General features: G+C 43.8%; 1 long non-coding RNA gene across 1 annotated transcript; it reads left to right on the forward strand.

Annotated features, from left to right (window-relative positions):
- The first annotated feature begins 2844 nt into the window (after positions 1-2844).
- Positions 2845-6756, forward strand: LOC139026097 (uncharacterized). Its single transcript, XR_011477806.1, has 3 exons — positions 2845-3123; positions 5205-5350; positions 6713-6756. It is a non-coding gene; the product is annotated as an uncharacterized lncRNA (long non-coding RNA).
- Positions 6757-10502: the final 3746 nt, after the last annotated feature.

A 10502-nucleotide genomic window follows, 5' to 3' on the forward strand; every position in this document is an offset into this window, starting at 1 on the left:
CACAAAACGATTGAAACCAGAAACAACCGCCACAGCCCGCTTCAACAACCAGCCTTGAACCGGGTAGAAAAGTTAACGTGCTGTGCTCCTGAAAGAGGGATCCTCCTGACTCAATGTGTGTTTTTGCGCAGTCACCAAATGCGTTTTTCTCTCTCTAGCAAGTGCGCGTTTTATTTACATCCGCATATTATCCGTTTATCCTCAGTTCAGCACATGCTCTCCTCTCTCGACCTCGGGCTACTCCCCTTTGCTCTGTTTGTTCGTCCGGGTTTTCCTCCGCTCGCAGTCGTTGATGCGGTTGCCGGGAGAGTGCTCAGCTCGTGCTCACTGCGTTCTGCAAATGAAGAGTGCGAGCGTGAGAGGAGCGCCACTTTAAATATATTCCGTATGTAAATTCCCTCTTGCCGTATGCTAATGAGGCGCTTTATAGATTTATTTTTGAAACATAACTCCTTGATCCTTGACCGTCCTCACACCTTTGATGTTCAGTTTCATCTGCATCGCCGATTATCATCATCCATAGATGGATTATGAAGTACTGAAGCGATTAGAATGGAGAACAAGTGAGAGAGAAGTCAATGAGAGTTGATCCTTTAATAAAACGCCGTGTGAATCAAGGAGGTTTTCTCTATGGTGTCGCAGGGGAATGCGCAGTAGCCTACGTACAGAACACTACGGCTTCCCTGGCTGGCTCCAAGTGGTTTGGTGCACTAGGCGAGTGCAGCCAGTGAAGAGGTGTTGTGTGTGGGGGGGGGGGGGGGGGGGGAAGACTATGGACAAGGTGGAGAGGCAATGGATGGGAGGGAGGGGAGAACAGAACAAGACTAGGGGATGCGGGGCGGTGCTTTGAGTTGACAACTGCACTGACTGTCAGGAGTGTTATGTTCTCCACAAATATATACCCTGCAGCAGTGTGTGTTAAGGGGGTGTGTGTTTGTGTTTCTATTGTGTGTGTATGGGTGCGTGCGCGCACGTGTTCATATAGTAGATAATTACTATCATCCTAAACGCTTTATAACCCTACGGCTCGAGTGACTCAGGTGCAGTCATTTGCTGCTGGGGGTGAGAGAAAAACTTCCCCTTCTTGTGCGTCATTTTCGCGCACAGATGTTGATTTATTGCCGCGCTTGTTTTATGTAATCCAGCGGCTGTTCCGCGGCGRGTTTAGAAACAGAACCAGCCGCACATCTGTGCAAACTGCATCACTCGACTGTCAATCTTCCACTGATCTCCTGGCCTCTTTGAACACGCTCTTCTTAATTGTGGTCTTAAAGAGGATAGGAATCAAAGACCAGAGCGATCAAAGTTGAGAGATCTTGTAAGGGGACCAACAACAGTCAGGGGGAACTTGGAGGTAGAAACCTGTTTGAACCTAGAGCTTCAAAATAGCCAGATAGGCCGAGGTTACCTGACACCGTCACCGAGAGTTCCCCCAGAAATACAACGCAATAGTTCAAGCCACTTTGCCAATATTATAAACGTTTACAAATAGCCTGTTGTGTATACAATGAATAACACCATCCCTATGTAGACTATTGTATTCGATTGATTTGGAGCATGGGACAATACGGTAGCCCACCAGCGCATCAAATAGTTCAAGCCACTTTGCCCATATTAGCGATCCTACATTTACAGATAGTCTCCAGTGTAWAGGCCTATGCCCTAACATGTATTGCATTGAATTGATTCTGGCATGGGAGAATAGGGTACAGGGGAGGCAGCCAGTGACCTGAGTCTAACTGATAGGGTACAGGGCAGCAGCGCATGCAATGCATCTGCCTGGGCCTGGGAATCGACTGGTTGCAAATGACCTAGTGACCATTTCCACACATAGGTGATTCATCAACATCTCTCTCCGGGGACCTTTCTCTCCCTGTTGGGTTCCCAGGGCTCATTAGTATTTATGATTTCCCCCAAAATACCTTGAAACAAAATCGATGCGCACGGCGCAGAAGCGATCAATCAATATGCGCGCGCGGATCGATGCGCCACAATGAAGACGTCAATTACATGCCACATTTCCTGATGACATTGGCATTAGATGAATTGTTTCCAGGGTCACATTGAAAGATCTTCCCACTGCACATTTTGGAGCTCCGTGCAGAGTAAATGCAGTGTTGTTTGATCTGTTTTTAAATAAATATATATATATTGTAAATGGGAGTGGGGAGAAAACCACACAGGCCTTTGCATGACCAGGTGGTTGCAGGCATCAAAGGGAACTTGAAGAACCCATCGGCTTAACGTTGATATATAAAGCATTAGTGTATAGCCAATGGAGTAAGTCAAATGCAGCAATCTTTGTTCTCTTAATATCTGTCTTACTTCGAAACGTACTTGATCCAGCTGTAAGAAGTTATTGTGTAACATCATGATGAAACAACATGATCATGATTTGCAATAAATACATTTTTTTATGAATACAACTTTTCTTATTAAAACTTTGCCCCAACACTCGGGAACATATAATAGCCAACAGAGAAACGACGTATTACTAGTCTACATTATGTTTTATTTGCAGTCTCTTGTCATTCGTGTGAATAGGGCTTGTCAAAATTTGCATGGGTCCTGATTCTCCTGAATGTAAAAATATTTGCTTCTAATTAGAATAGTAACGCAGCTATGTATATAATTCACCAAGGTTCAGAAATAAGCACCTTATTCTGTCCCAAACCCATTGGAGCATCAAACCCGTTGGAGCATCATATCCATCTGTTTTGGTGCCTGGTTCAAAGCAGAACTTCGATCAGAGRCGCAGCATCCCAAACTCCAGTGAATCTGAGTGAGAATATGATCCACATCTCGCGAGGAGTGAGAATACGTTCACCCTTCAATACTCTCATCATAGCAACAACAATGGCCGCTTTTCGCAGACTGGCTTCAATCGTAAACAGGTTAAATGTCTGGTCCGCTCCGAGAAACGAGCTCCTCGGCGCTCAGACGACTACCGGAGGAAGGACACAGAGATGCCTCGCTGTTGGGATGTGTCTCGCAACCGGGGGAGCGGTGGCATTTTATTTGTACAACGACATGTACAGTCAAAGATGCAGGAAGAGGATGGGATATYGCTTCAGTGGCCGCGACCTGCTCCCTGTCCTTTCCGCTGTAGAAGCACAGCAAAAGGTATAGGCTTCTAATTTACACTATGTGCTTTGACAAGATAGTCTATGAAAAATGCCACGCAGCGAGTACTCTTGTCCCCGAAAAGTATTCGTATGTTGACAGAATACAAACTCGCTGTCTAAGGCATTCTGTCATGAATGTGTTATAGCCTACGTGGGTGAGCGTGATCTGAGAATTCGAGAAGCGCAGCGCCTATTTCAATGTGTTTTAGTAATATGTTCTTCTTTTGAAATGTTGTTTGGAAACCACAGACMTATTACTAGCCTATTAGGCTAKTAGTTACATTTTTCCCTGAGCGGATAAATTGTGTCATTTCTRTACTGTACAACGGAAACAATAGGCCCACTATTTCCAGAGATGATATCGAGGCACACTGAAGAAGGAAGGGCGCTCTCCGCTCGAGACAGTGCTGAAATGACACGCGCGCGCCCCTTTGACGTAGTTACCGCAAAGGAGGCTTCAATGCCAACGACTGTTCGTAACTTCCTAACAAAATAATACAATTGMATTTCTTATTGTAATTTTATTATAAACATATGCTCGTTATTTCGTATCCCATGACCATTGGTAATGGAAAGTACATGTAAACAACCAACTATTTCAAATCATCCCCACTTGTGGAAGGATATCATATTTTGGTTCTCATGGTCTGGATGACTTTGTTAAGAAATGTTTTACATGCCCTTATGTGGGTACTCAAAACAACATTTTCTATTGCAGTTRTAAGAGCTTTTGATTGAATTCTCTTAACTTTTATTTGATTACTTAAACATGCATGTAGGTTACAGACATATGCCTTTTACTGATTTCTGTATAGGCCTAATTCTGCTTGACAAGGCACTGTTGGGGTAAATYTTAAAGTCCCATTGGAGACATTGACATTTACTGCTTGGAATGCATGCCACAGTGTGATGGAATGGTTGGAATGATGGACGTATTTCTTCATTTATCAGAAGTATTAAGTAGTAGTGAATTAGGTTATTTGTACAAACCCAGAGCATTAATCAGAGTTCGAGGGCCAGGGGGGGTCAAATCCATCCAAAATCCCTGAAGTCAAACCAGGAAGTGACTTCTTCTTCTACCCTTCTCTGGGGAAATMTCCTTCCATTTCTCTCCATTCAATTAATGCCTTTGGAGAAGAAAATAAATCCCTTAACACAAACTCCTCATGAAAGCTTTATGAATGAATCTGTATGCAAATTGGGCTCCAGCGGAAAGTAGAAAACGTCTGTTCATCGTTTCCTCCCGTCAGMCACAGCAGAGTTAGTTCCTTATTTATACCCTTTTCTAATTACAACCCAAGAAGTCCTTTCTTTTTCTTTGCGCAGTGGCACTTTGGTGTATTTTAATCAGGCAAGCTGTCTTTCCCTCAATGCCTTGTGTGAAAGAGCCAGAGGTGGATCTAATTATAGACAGAGAGACCCAAATAAAGATGCCGCTAAGAATTCATTCAAAGCAAGGACACGGTAATGGTTCAGCTGGCATCTTCAAGAAGACAGTGTGTGAGCAGTGTTGTCTCTCTAGAAGAGATACTATTCTGTTCAACAGCAAGGCTGTTCTTGAGCTTTCTCGTTAGTAGCCCATTGCTTGTAGGATTGCTTGGTCTTGCCAGGTGGATTGTGATATTTGATTTCTCTATTACAGCGATGATAGAAAGGATGGAGAGAAGGAGAGAGGGTGCTCGGGAGAAAGAAAGAGGGATATTGTAGTAAAGAAAGTTGAAATGTACTGGTTTAGCTGGCATCTTCGAGAGACAGTGAGAGGAGTAGTATCAGTATTGTCTTTCTAGAGGAGCTGTTTGTTTTCTGGCTACTGTCTAGAGTATTGATTGGAGGGCTGCTTGCCAGGGGAGGGTGATATTTGATTTCTCTAGCACAGCTCTGATAGAGAAGGAGGGAGCGAGAGACAGGAAGAGAGAGAGAGAGAATCACTGAGAAAGAATGCTCATTTTTATTTCTTCCACTTAGCCCAGGCAGAAGATATTACAGTACGGTTTCAAAATGCTCAGTCCACAGTGCATTGCATTTTAAATTGTCATAAGCAAAACCAAGCAGTTTGTTTGTCTGTTTGTGTGTTGCCAGACGCGGCCGTTTGACTTTGAGGAAGGGGACGTGTACATGTCGTCCCACGAGAGCGCTTCCGTCTGTTCAGCTCAGTGGAATATGAGGGCAGCTTTACATGACCCCGCAGAACTTCATCGAGTCCGTCACCATGAGCGAGCCCCGGAGTATGTACTACTAGGAAACAGTTACCATATGTATGATGCTATTTTGGGAAACTGCCTCCATCTTGGCTCCAAAAGTTCCATGATGATTTCTAACCTGGATTGTATGTTACCAACCTTCCGGATCCAAATGGTGCCGATTAGAAAATAATAGTTTCACTAACTCAGTTCATATCGATCCACCAATGCCTCATTAAGTAATTTTTTTTATCTGTTATGTTTTTGTGATCTATAATGTTCTGCATGGCTTAAATAGCGCTGCATATAGAGACCAGGGCCCGTATCCACAAAGCCTCTCAGCGTATGAGTGCTGATCTGGATCGGTCCATTAATCCTGTTCATTATGATCTTAAAGGCCAAACTGATCCTAGATCAGCACTCCTACTTGAGATGCTTTGTGATATGGCCCTAGATGATTTTTTGCAAAAAAATTCAGTAAAAATACAAGATTTTCTATTAAAAACCACCATTGAATATAATCATATATAATCATCCTGACAAAGCAGACTGAGAGTTGAATGAATTTCCACCAACACAGAAGCTGACATTTAAATCCAGAGAGCCCTTTCAGAGATTTGAAGTTCACTGTCATTAACATGTACTACTCTGACACACACACACACACACACACCAACACAACACACACACACACCACACCACACACACACACACACACACACACACACACACTCACACACAACCACCACACACACACACCACACACACACAACACACACACACACACACACACACACACACACACACTAACTCCCTGTATAAGCCAGCCTAGCTCCCGATCAGCGGGCTATATAGCGCTGGTTGCTATGAGAGAAATAGAAAGGCCCATGGTTTGTTTTTCTCCCTCTGCCAGTGTAATGCCTCTGTTTTGGGAGGTTTCTTAACAGATAGCTCATAGCCGGTGGACCTCAGAAGATACGGGCATGTGTAACACTGTTTAGTCTGATGGTTAATGCTGTCACACAGTACACGGACCAGACTCCCAACTGAGAATGGGATAGATGGGGCTTTTAAAGTGTGTGTGTATGTGTGTGTGTCATAGGGCACCTAATGTTTCCTTTGAGGTTGAATTAGACCACCCCTTTATAAAGACCAAAACAAATCTGCACTTTTACTAGAACATTGCCCCAGACAGACACAGTGCTACAGTACAAAGCTAAGCAGAGGGCACTTTATGGCCTTGTAATAGGTCTATGGTGACAGTGTATGGATGTGTTATTATGACTATGGGACCCCTCATACTGATGTTATCTGATCCAGCCCACACACACTCCGTTATGCTCTCTCTCTCTCTCTCTCTCTCTCTCTCTCTCTCTCTATCTCTCTCCCTCTCTCCCTTTCCTCCAGACAAGAAGCCGTGGATGTCCCTCACTAAACAGGTCTGAGAACAGTTAGTATTTTTGTTGATGAAGAGCTATGCTATAAAACTCCTGTTCCTACCTATACATGTAATGTATGATAAACTGTATATTTAAAACATATTTATATAGAATGTTTTAGGCAGGGCTAGTGATGATAAACTGTAWATTTAAAACATATTWATATWGAATGTTTTAGYCAGGGCTAGTGATGATTAGTTGACAGCTAGCTGTAATACCGTACATATKCAGAATAGCCATCTTCCCTATTCACACTTTAGTCATTCAGRATACTCTCTTATCCAGAGTGACTTACAGGAGCAATTACAGTTAAGTGCCTTGCTCAAGYGCACATTTTCACCTAGTCGGCTAGGGGATTCAAACCAGCGACCTTGCTGTTACTGGCCCAACGCTCTTAACCTCTAGACTACCTGCCTCCCCACTGCCATAGTATTGCAGCAGCTATTGACTTGGAAGCATGTTATCCTATACAAGCTACTGCAGACGTAGGATCTTAATTTGAGCCAGTTTGCTACAGCACAGTATATCCAAATCTCTCACTCTCTCGTACCAGTATCCCATTCTCTCACTCTCTCCGTACAGATAACATCTCCTCTCCTCTCGTATACGTTACTCCACATCTCTCTCGCTCTCGTACAGTATCCCATCTCTCTCGTCTCGTAACAGTAATCCATCTCTTCACTCTCTCTCGGCAGTTTACCATTCCCTTTTTTCTTTTTTTTCCTCCTTTCATTCCGAAACCAAGTATAATCCATCTCTCTCTCTCGCGTACAGTTATCCTATCTTCTCTCTTCGGATCTTATTACAGTAATTTCCATCTCTCGTCTCTCTCGTACAAGTATCCGATCTTCTCTCTCTCTCGTACAGTAATCCCATCTCTCCTCTCCTCGCTTACAGAATCCATCTCTCACTCTCGCGTTGTATTACAGGTATTCCATCTCTCTCTTCGAACCAGTATCATTTCCATCTCTCCCTCTCCTCATACATTTAAAAGTCCCATCCTCTCTCTTCTCATACAGTATTCAAGTCTCTCTCTCTCTCTATAACAGTATCCATCTCTCTCTCTCTCGCGAACCAGTATCCAATGCTCTCCTCATAAGCATTCTCTTCCTCTCGTCGTATCATTCTCTCTACTTTCTCTCTTCATCTCCGCATACCATTCTCTCTCTCTGTACAGTATGCAATCTCTCTCCTCTTCAGTACAGTATCCATTCTCTCTCTCTCAGTACAGTATCGATTCTCTCTCTCTCGTTACAGCTATTCCATATCTCTCTCTCTCTACATACATATCTCTCTCTTACATATCCATCTTCGCTCTCCACAGTATCTCTCTCATCTCTCTCATCCATCTCTCCTCTCTCTCGTACAGATATTCAAACTCTCGCTCTCTCGTACAGATCCATCTCTGCTCTTCTACTGACAGTATCCATCCTCTCTCCGGTCTCGTACCAGTATCAATCTCTCTCTCTCTCGTACAAAGTATACATCTCTCTCTCTCTCGTACAGTATCATTCTCTCTCTCTCTCGTACAGTATCAATCTCTCCTCTCTCTCTGTACCAGTATCAATCTTCTCTCTCTCTCGTACAGTATATCTCTCCTCTCGATCTCGCTTCCCTCTCGTTAACAGATCAAATTTCTTCCGATCATCTCCTCTCTCTCTCGTAAAGATCATCCATGGTCAGAACTCTCTCTCTCTCTCATCTCACTTCCTGTACATATCCATCTCTTCTCTCTCTCGAACAAAACCTTCTCTCTGTACATATCAATCTACTCTACGTCAGATACAACCTCTCTCTGCATACAGTATCAATCTCTCCTCTCTCTCTGTTACAGTATCCAAGCGTCTCTCTCTCCGCTGCAAATCATCTCTTCGCTCTCTCGTACAGTATACTTTCTCACTATCATTCTCTCTCTCTCTCCGTTACAGTATCCATATCTCCTCTCTCTCGACCAGTTATATTCCATCAGTATCCATTCCTCGTCTCTCTTCGTACATACCATCCCCCTTCTTCCTCGCCTATCCATTCTCCTCTCTCTCTCGTACAGTTACTCCATCTATCTCTCTCTCCGTACTTTATTATCAACTACTCCTCTTCTCTGTGTTTCGTGTCATTTTGTTATTGTTGTAATCAGTCCTCAGTATCTTCTGTCTTATCTCTTGCTACAACCACCGTCTCGCTCACGTGACAATATTGTGCCCTGTTAGCCTCTCATACATGTAGTCCAATCTGTCTCTTGGTATCAGTAGTGGGTTAATTTTTTCATAAGTATCAGTCTCTTTGCTGTCTGTGTATAATCTCATCCCTCTCCGTCAGTATAATCCTCTCTCTCTCATATCATTCTCTCTCTCTCTCGCTTCACTCTCTCTCAGTACCAGTATCCATCTCTCACTCTCTCGTAGCGTACAGTATACCATCTCTCTCTCTCTCGTACAGTATCAATCTCTCTCTCTCTATCTTTTTACAGTATCCATCTTCTCTCTTCTCGTTACAAGGTATCCATCTCTCACGCTCTCGTATACAGTACATCTCTCTCTCTCGACGAGTATCCCATCTCTCCTCTCTCTCGTACAGTATCCAATCTCTCTCTCTGCGACAGTATCACATCTCTCTCTCTCTCGTACAGTATCCATCTCTCTCTCTCTCGTACAGTATCCATCTCTCTCTCTCTACATAGCCATCTCCACTCTCTCGCTACAGTAACCATCTCTCCTCTCTCGTACAGTATCCCATCTCTCCTCCGTACGTATCCATCTTCTTCTCATATCTCATCGTACAGTATCTCCTCCTCTCTATCCATACTCTCTCTCTCTCATACAATATCGCATCTCTCTCTCTCTCGGTACAGTATCAATCTTCTCTCTCTCGTACAGTATCTCATCTCTCTCTCTCTCGATTACAGTATCCATCTCTCTCTCTCTCGTACAGTATCCATCTCTCCTCTCTCGTACAGTATCCATCTCTCTCCTCCGTTATCCTCGATCCTCTCTCTCGTTACAGTTATGTCTCTTCTCTCTCTCGTACAAAATATTCCACTCATCTCTCTCTCGTACAGTATCATCTCTCTCTCTCTCTACCATAACCATCTCTCTCTACTTCAGTACGATCCATCTCCTCTTCTCTCTCGTACAGTATCCATCTCTCACTCTCTCGAGACAAGTATCCATCTCTCTCTGCTCTCTCCAGTTATTTGTCGCATCTCGCTCTCTCTCTCTCGTACAGCATCATCTCTCTCTCTCTCTCATACAGTATCATCTCTCTTCTCTCTCTCGTACATATGTACTCTCTCTCTTGTGACAGTACATGTCTTATTAATGTATGTGATTCCATTTCATTGTTTCAATTTTTATGTTGGAGAGGATGGATGGAGGGCAGGCTCTGCTGTCGGAAGAGAGCTGCTGCATGTTTTCTAGAGGAATGGAGGAGAGGGTGAAGAGGAGAAAAGAGAGGAGTAGAAAAGAAGAGGGTGGGTGGGAGGGAAAGCATTGGATGGCAGAACAGAGAGGAGCAAAGAGAGGGAAATGAAAGGAGGAAAGAAAAGGGGGAAGGAGGAAAACAGGAGAAGAGGAGATAAAGAAAGAGAGGTGACTAGGAAAACAGGAGAGGGAACTGAGGGAGAGGTGGAGGAGAAGAAAGAGGATGAGAAGAGAGGAAAGTATAGGAATGAGAGATGCATGGGAAGACAGAGAGAGTATTCTATTTTTAGGGTTACCAGGGCGACCGTAAGGTGACCACAGGGGACCGTGTGGCACCGCCGC

This window comes from Salvelinus sp. IW2-2015, unplaced genomic scaffold (assembly GCF_002910315.2).
Source record: "Salvelinus sp. IW2-2015 unplaced genomic scaffold, ASM291031v2 Un_scaffold3866, whole genome shotgun sequence".
Lineage (NCBI taxonomy): Eukaryota > Metazoa > Chordata > Actinopteri > Salmoniformes > Salmonidae > Salvelinus > Salvelinus sp. IW2-2015.